This window comes from Mytilus edulis, chromosome 1 (assembly GCF_963676685.1).
Source record: "Mytilus edulis chromosome 1, xbMytEdul2.2, whole genome shotgun sequence".
Classification (NCBI taxonomy): domain Eukaryota; kingdom Metazoa; phylum Mollusca; class Bivalvia; order Mytilida; family Mytilidae; genus Mytilus; species Mytilus edulis.
In genome coordinates this window covers 35,187,041-35,196,187 of record NC_092344.1, presented here as the reverse complement: position 1 = coordinate 35,196,187, position 9,147 = coordinate 35,187,041, and positions in this window count along the sequence as shown.

Genomic DNA, 9,147 nt, shown 5'->3' with positions numbered 1-9,147 from the left:
CGTGGAAAGACCTATTGAATTTGTTCTGATTATTATAATTTTTTTTTAATTTTTTTTTCTTCCGCCTAATTTTTTTCTTGCGTAGTATTGATGTTTCAAAAGATCTCGCTTAGATATTTGGAATATGATATCGTAAAGTGTATGCGCTTTTAAAACTGACAACTGCGTAACCAAATACTTTGCGTTGTAAGAGTTATCTCCCCAAACACTGTTTTTCTTGTGGCCACTACTCCTTCGCAACCGTAAAAGATTACGACAAATTTATTTTACCAAATTGCTCGTTACATCTTCAGGATTAGGCAATTCATCCTGAAGATGTAACGAGCAATTTGGTAAAATAATTTTGTCGTAATCTTTTACGGTTGCGAAGGAGTAGTGGCCACAAGAAAAACAGTGATTGGGGAGATAACTCTTACAATGTAAAGTATTTTGTTACGCGGTTGTAAATTATTAAAGCGTATAAACTATACGATATCATATTCCAAACATCTAAGCGACAAGTTATTAAACAACAATACTACGGAAGAAAAACAATTAGGCGGAAGAAAAAAAAAATAATAATAATAATCAGAACAAAACCTATAGGTCTTTCCACGGAAAGGTGGAAAGACCTAATAATCAGAACAAATTCAATAGGTCTTTCCACAGAAAGGTGGAAAGACCTAATAATAATTAAAAACCAATTGTTCAGAGAACAATTGAAGGTCTTTCCACTAGTAAAGATCTATTTTGATATGGAAATATGAAAAATCAGTTTAAATACCGTATGACATATCGACAAATAATTTTTCATAAATTGTTATTTGCGACATGTCCTTACTTGTATATTTTGGTTGAAAGGGTGCGCAAATAATAAATGGGAGTTTTTGCCCATCTTATATTTAGGTTTACCCGTAAAGTGATATTACTCTTTAACCAAACATATTAAAGACCTAGGGTCTTTTGATTTAAGATCCTTGGTTTGTGACCTTGAAATTGAGGTCAAGGTCATAGGTTAATAGGACGTTCCAGATTTTGACCTTTGCTTTAAAGTCGTATTAATATATCATAAAGCCATATGAACTAACATTTTAAACTGATTTTTTATATTTCAATATCATAATAGATCTTTACTAGTGGAAAGACCTTCAATTGTTCTCTGAACAATTGGTTTTTAATTTTTTTTTTTTTTCTTCCGCCTAAATTTTGTTCTTGCGTAGTATTGATGTTTCAAAAGATGTCGCTTAGATATTTGGAATATGATGTCATATAGTTTATTCGCTTTAGAAATTTACAACTGCGTAACAAAATACTTTACGTTGTAAGAGTTATCTCCCCAAACACTGTTTTTCTTGTGGCCACAACTCCTTCGCAACCGTAAAGATTACGACAAATTTATTTTACCAAATTGCTCGTTACTTCTTCAGGATTAGGATATTCATTTGGACTGAAGTTATCCGGAGACTCCATATGAGAGTTATTTCCCCTTATGCATTTGATATAAGTGATATGCGTTTCTAACTGGTAAACCATCAGTGATATAGGCCTAAGGTCTTTGGATTTAAGTTCCTTGGTCCAAAAAAATGAAAATAAGGTCAAGGTCAAAGGTCAAGGTCATATTCTAAATTTTGATTTTGGCTTATTTTCACTTATTTTCAACAACCTTGAAAGATATTGACAAAATATTTTTACTAAATTGATAGTTGCGACATGTTGTAACTTATAAATTTTGGTTGGAAGTGTGCGTAAACAATAAATGAGAGTTTTCGCCCATCTTATATTTAAAATCATGCCTAAAGTGATATAACATATTTACCATACATATTACAGACCTAGGGTCTTTTGATTTGAGGTCCTTGGTTGGTGACCTTGAAATTGAGGTCAAGGTCAAAAGTTATTAGGACGTTCTAGATTTTGACCTTTGCTTTAAATTCATATTTATACATTATAAAGTCATAGGAACTGACATTTTAGATTTATTTTTAATATTTTGATAATAAAATAGATCTCTACTTGTGGAAAGACCTTCAATTGTTCTTTGAACAATTGGTTTTTAATTAGGTCTTTCAACCTTTCTGTTGAAAGACCTATTGTATTTGTTCTGATTATTAGGTCTTTCAACCTTTCTGTTGAAAGACCTATTGTATTCGTTCTGATTATTAGGTCTTTCAACCTTTCAGGTGAAAGACCTATAGGGTTTGTTCTGATTATTATTATTAGGTCTTTCAACCTTTCAGTTGAAAGACCTATTGTTTTTGTTCTGATTATTATTTTTTTTTTTCTTCCGCCAAATTTTTTTTCCTTCACTGTTTTTTTGTTTCGCAAGATGTCGCTTAGATATATGGTATATGATATGGAACAGTTGATACGCTTCTGAAACTGACACCGCGTAACAAAAAACTTTACTTTGTAAGAGTTATCTCCCCGAACACTGTTTTTCTTGTTATCTCTAAGGCTTCGCAACCGTATAAGAAACCGACAAATTTATTTTTCCAAATTGCTCGTTATATCCTCAGGATGTTCTGTTTTATTTTGACCGAAGCTATCCGGAGACTCCATATGAGCGTTATCCCCCCTTTTGTATATGATATAAGTGATATGCATTTCTAACTGGTAAACCATAAGTGATAGAGACCTAGGGTCTTTTGATTTAAGATCCTTGGTCCAAAAAAATGAAAATTAGGTCAAGGTCAAAGGTCAAGGTCAAATTCTAAATTTTGATTTTGGCTTATTTTCACTTATTTTCATTAACTTTATAAGATATCGACAAATTATTTTTACTAAATTGTTAGTTGCGACATGTCGTAACTTATAAATTTTGGTTGCAAGGGTGCGTAGACAATAAACGGGATTTTTCGCCCCTCTTATATTAAGAATTATGCGTAAAGTGATTTTACTCATGAACCATACATATTAAGGAACTAGTGTCTTTTTATTTGAGATGTTTAGTCTATGACCTTGAAATTGAGGTCAAGGTCATAGGTTTATTGGACGTTCTAAATTTTGACCTTTGCTTAAAATTCATATTTATACATCATTAAGCCATAGGAACTGACATTTTCAACTGAATTTTAATATTTTCATATCTAAATAGATCCTTATTTGTTGAAAGACCTTCAATTGTTCTTTGAACAATTGGTTTTTAATTATTATTATTTTTTTTTTTTTTCTTCCGCCAACTTTTTTTTCCTTCGCTGTTTTTTTGTTTCACAAGATATCGCTTAGATATAAGGTAAATGATATCGAACAGTTAATACGCTTCTGAAACTGACACCGCATAACAAAAATCTTTACCTTGTAAGAGTTATCTCCCCGAACACTGTTTTTCTTGTGGCCACTACTCCTTCGCAACCGTATAAGAAACCGACAAATTTATTTTTCCAAATTGCTCGTTATATCTTTAGGATGTTCTGTTTCATTTCAACCGAAGCTATCCGGAGACTCCATATGAGAGTTATCCCCCCTTTTATATATGATATCAGTGATATGCATTTCTAACTTGTCAACTATAAGTGATAGAGACCTAGGGTCTTTTGATTTAAGATCCTTGGTCCAAAAAAATGAAAATTAAGTCAAGGTCAAAGGTCAAGGTCAAATTCTAAATTTTGATTTTGGCTTATTTTCACTTATTCTCATTAACTTTATAAGATTTCGACAAATTCTTTTTACTAAATTGTTAGTTGCGACATGTCGTAATTTAAAATTTTTGATTGGAAGGGTGCGGAGACAATAAACGGGAGTTTTTGCCCCTCTTATATGTAGAATTATGCATAAAGTGATATTACTCATGAACCATACATACTACTGACCTAGGGTCTTTTGATTTGGGATCCTTGGTTTATGACCTTGAAATTAGGGTCAAGGTCATAGGTTAATTGGACGTTCTAGATTTTGACCTTTGCTCGAAATTCATATTTTCATATCATAAAGCCATAGCAACTGACATTTTCAACTGAATCTTAATATTTTCATATCAAAATAGATCCTTATTGGTTGAAAGACCTTCAATTGTTCTTTGAACAATTGGTTTTTAATTATTATTATTATTAGGTCTTTCAACCTTTCTGTTGAAAGACCTATTGTATTTGTTCTGATTATTATTATTAGGTCTTTCAACCTTTCAGGTGAAAGACCTATAGGGTTTGTTCTGATTATTATTATTATTATTTTTTTTTTTTTTTTTCTTCCGCCAACTTTTTTTTCCTTCGCTGTTTTTTTGTTTCACAAGATATCGCTTAGATATAAGGTAAATGATATCGAACAGTTAATACGCTTCTGAAACTGACACCGCGTAACAAAAAACTTTACCTTGTAAGAGTTATCTCCCCGAACACTGTTTTTCTTGTGGCCACTACTCCTTCGCAACCGTATAAGAAACCGACAAATTTGTTTTTCCAAATTGCTCGTTATATCCTTAGGATGTTCTGTTTAATTTCAACCAAAGCTATCCGGAGACTCCATATGAGAGTTATCCCCCCTTTTATATATGATATCAGTGATATGCATTTCTAACTGGTAAACTATAAGTGATAGAGACCTAGGGTCTTTTGATTTAAGAACCTTGGTCCAAAAAAAATGAAAATTAGGTCAAGGTCAAAGGTCAAGGTCAAATTCTAAATTTTGATTTTGGCTTATTTTCACTTATTCTCATTAACTTTATAAGATTTCGACAAATTCTTTTTACTAAATTGTTAGTTGCGACATGTCGTAACTTAAAATTTTTGATTGGAAGGGTGCGTAGACAATAAACGGGAGTTTTCGCCCCTCTTATATTTAGAATTATGCGTAAAGTGATATTACTCATGAACCATACATACTACTGACCTAGGGTCTTTTGATTTGGGATCCTTGGTTTATGACCTTGAAATTGGAGTCAAGGTCATAGGTTAATTGGACGTTCTAGATTTTGACCTTTGCTTAAAATTCATATTTATACATCATTAAGCCATAGGAACTGACATTTTCAACTGAATTTTAATATTTTCATATCTAAATAGATCCTTATTGGTTGAAAGACCTTCAATTGTTCTTTGAACAATTGGTTTTTAATTAGGTCTTTCAACCTTTCTGTTGAAAGACCTATTGAATTCGTTCTGATTATTAGGTCTTTCAACCTTTCAGTTGAAAGACCTATAGGGTTTGTTCTGATTATTATTATTATTATTATTTTTTTTTTTTTTCTTCCGCCAACTTTTTTTTCCTTCGCTGTTTTTTTCTTTCACAAGATATCGCTTAGATATAAGGTAAATGATATCGAACAGTTAATACGCTTCTGAAACTGACACCGCGTAACAAAAAACCTTACCTTGTAAGAGTTATCTCCCCGAACACTGTTTTTCTTGTGGCCACTACTCCTTCGCAACCGTATAAGAAACCGACAAATTTATTTTTCCAAATTGCTCGTTATATCCTTAGGATGTTCTGTTTCATTTCAACCGAAGCTATCCGGAGACTCCATATGAGAGTTATCCCCCCTTTTATATATGATATCAGTGATATGCATTTCTAACTGGTAAACTATAAGTGATAGAGACCTAGGGTCTTTTGATTTAAGATCCTTGGTCCAAAAAAATGAAAATTAGGTCAAGGTCAAAGGTCAAGGTCAAATTCTAAATTTTGATTTTGGCTTATTTTCACCTTTTTTCATTAACCTTATAAGATATCGACAATTTTTTTTTACTAAATTGTTAGTTGCGACATGTCGTAACTTATAAATTTTGGATGCAAGGGTGCGTAAACAATAAAAGGGAGTTTTCGCCCCTCTTATATTAAGAATTGTGCGTAAAGTGATTTTACTCATGAACCATACATATTAAGGAACTAGTGTCTTTTTATTTGAGATGTTTAGTCTATGACCTTGAAATTGAGGTCAAGGTCATAGGTTAATTGGACGTTCTAGATTTTGACCTTTGCTTAAAATTCATATTTATACATCATTAAGCCATAGGAACTGACATATCTTAATAGATCCTTATTGGTTGAAAGACCTTCAATTGTTCTTTGAACAATTGGTTTTTAATTAGGTCTTTCAACCTTTCAGTTGAAAGACCTATAGGGTTTGTTCTGATTATTATTATTATTATTTTTTTTTTTTTTCTTCCGCCAACTTTTTTTTCCTTCGCTGTTTTTTTGTTTCACAAGATATCGCTTAGATATAAGGTAAATGATATCGAACAGTTAATACGCTTCTGAAACTGACACCGCGTAACAAAAAACTGTACCTTGTAAGAGTTATCTCCCCGAACACTGTTTTTCTGGTGGCCACTACTCCTTCGCAACCGTATAAGAAACCGACAAATTTATTTTTCCAAATTGCTCGTTATATCCTTAGGATGTTCTGTTTCATTTCAACCGAAGCTATCCGGAGACTCCATATGAGAGTTATCCCCCCTTTTATATATGATATCAGTGATATGCATTTCTAACTGGTAAACTATAAGTGATAGAGACCTAGGGTCTTTTGATGTAAGATCCTTGGTCCAAAAAAATGAAAATTAGGTCAAGGTCAAAGGTCAAGGTCAAATTCTTAATTTTGATTTTGGCTTATTTTCACCTTTTTTCATTAATTTTATAAGATATCAACAATTTTTTTTTACTAAATTGTTAGTTGCGACATGTCGTAACTTATAAATTTTGGTTGCGAGGGTGCGTAAACAATCAAAGGGAGTTTTCGCCCCTCTTATATTAAGAATTATGCGTAAAGTGATTTTACTCATGAACCATACATATTAAGGAACTAGTGTCTTTTTATTTGAGATGTTTAGTCTATGACCTTGAAATTGAGGTCAAGGTCATAGGTTAATTGGACGTTCTAGATTTTGACCTTTGCTTAAAATTCATATTTATACATCATTAAGCCATAGGAACTGACATTTTCAACTGAATTTTAATATTTTCATATCTAAATAGATCCTTATTGGTTGAAAGACCTTCAATTGTTCTTTGAACAATTGGTTTTTAATTATTATTATTATTTTTTTTTTTTTTCTTCCGCCAACTTTTTTTTCCTTCGCTGTTTTTTTCTTTCACAAGATATCGCTTAGATATAAGGTAAATGATATCGAACAGTTAATACGCTTCTGAAACTGACACCGCGTAACAAAAAACTTTACCTTGTAAGAGTTATCTCCCCGAACACTGTTTTTCTTGTGTCCTCTAAGGCTTCGCAACCGTATAAGAAACCGACAAATTTATTTTTCAAAATTGCTCGTTATATCCTCAGGATGTTCTGTTTCATTTTGACCGAAGCTATCCGGAGACTCCATATGAGAGTTATCCCCCCTTTTATAGATGATATAAGTGATTTGCATTTCTAACTGGTAAACCATAAGTGATAGAGACCTAGGGTCTTTTGATTTAAGATCCTTGGTCCAAAAAAATGAAAATTAGGTCAAAGTCAAAGGTCAAGGTCAAATTCTTAATTTTGATTTTGGCTTATTTTCAACTTTTTTCATTAACCTTATAAGATACCTACAATTTTTATTTACTAAATTGTTAGTTGCGACATGTCGTAACTTATAAATTTTGGTTGCGAGGGTGCGTAAACAATAAAAGGGAGTTTTCGCCCCTCTTATATTAAGAATTATGCATAAAGTGATTTTACTCATGAACCATACATATTAAGGAACTAGTGTCTTTTTATTTGAGATGTTTAGTCTATGACCTTGAAATTGAGGTCAAGGTCATAGGTTAATTGGACGTTCTAGATTTTGACCTTTGCTTGAAATTCATATTTATACATCATTAAGCCATAGGAACTGACATTTTCAACTGAATCTTAATATTTTCATATCAAAATAGATCCTTATTGGTTGAAAGACCTTCAATTGTTCTTTGAACAATTGGTTTTTAATTATTATTATTATTATTATTTTTTTTTTTTTTTTTCTTCCGCCAACTTTTTTTTCCTTCGCTGTTTTTTTGTTTCACAAGATGTCGCTTAGATATTTGGTATATGATATCGAACAGTTAATGCGCTTCTGAAACTGACACCGCGTAACAAAAACCTTTACCTTGAAAGAGTTATCTCCCCAAACACTGTTTTTCTTGTGGCCACTACTACTTCGCAACCGTATAAGAAACCGACAAATTTATTTTTCCAAATTGCTCGTTATATCCTTAGGATGCTCTGTTTCATTTCAACGGAAGCTATCCGGAGACTCCATATGAGAGTTATCCCCCCTTTTATATATGATATCAGTGATATGCATTTCTAACTGGTAAACTATAAGTGATAAAGACCTAGGGTCTTTTGATTTAAGATCCTTGGTCCAAAAAAATGAAAATTAGGTCAAGGTCAAAGGTCAAGGTCAAATTCTTAATTTTGATTTTGGCTTTTTTTCAACTTTTTTCATTAACCTTATAAGATACCTACAATTTTTTTTTTACTAAATTGTTAGTTGCGACATGTCGTAATGTATAAATTTTGGTTGCGAGGGTGCGTAAACAATAAAAGGGAGTTTTCGCCCCTCTTATATTAAGAATTATGCGTAAAGTGATTTTACTCATGAACCATACATATTAAGGAACTAGTGTCTTTTTATTTGAGATGTTTAGTCTATGACCTTGAAATTGAGGTCAAGGTCATAGGTTAATTGGACGTTCTAGATTTTGACCTTTGCTTAAAATTCATATTTATACATCATTAAGCCATAGGAACTGACATTTTCAACTGAATTTTAATATTTTCATATCTAAATAGATCCTTATTGGTTGAAAGACCTTCAATTGTTCTCTGAACAATTGGTTTTTAATTATTATTATTTTTTTTTTTTTTCTTCCGCCAACTTTTTTTTCCTTCGCTGTTTTTTTGTTTCACAAGATATCGCTTAGATATAAGGTAAATGATATCGAACAGTTAATACGCTTCTGAAATTGACACCGCGTAACAAAAAACTTTACCTTGTAAGAGTTATCTCCCCAAACACTGTTTTTCTTGTGGCCACTACTCCTTCGCAACCGTATAAGAAACCGACAAATTTATTTTTCCAAATTGCTCGTTATATCCTTAGGATGTTCTGTTTCATTTCAACCGAAGCTATCCGGAGACTCCATATGAGAGTTATCCCCCCTTTTATATATGATATCAGTGATATGCATTTCTAACTGGTAAACTATAAGTGATAGAGACCTAGGGTCTTTTGATTTAAGATCCTTGGTCCAAAAAAA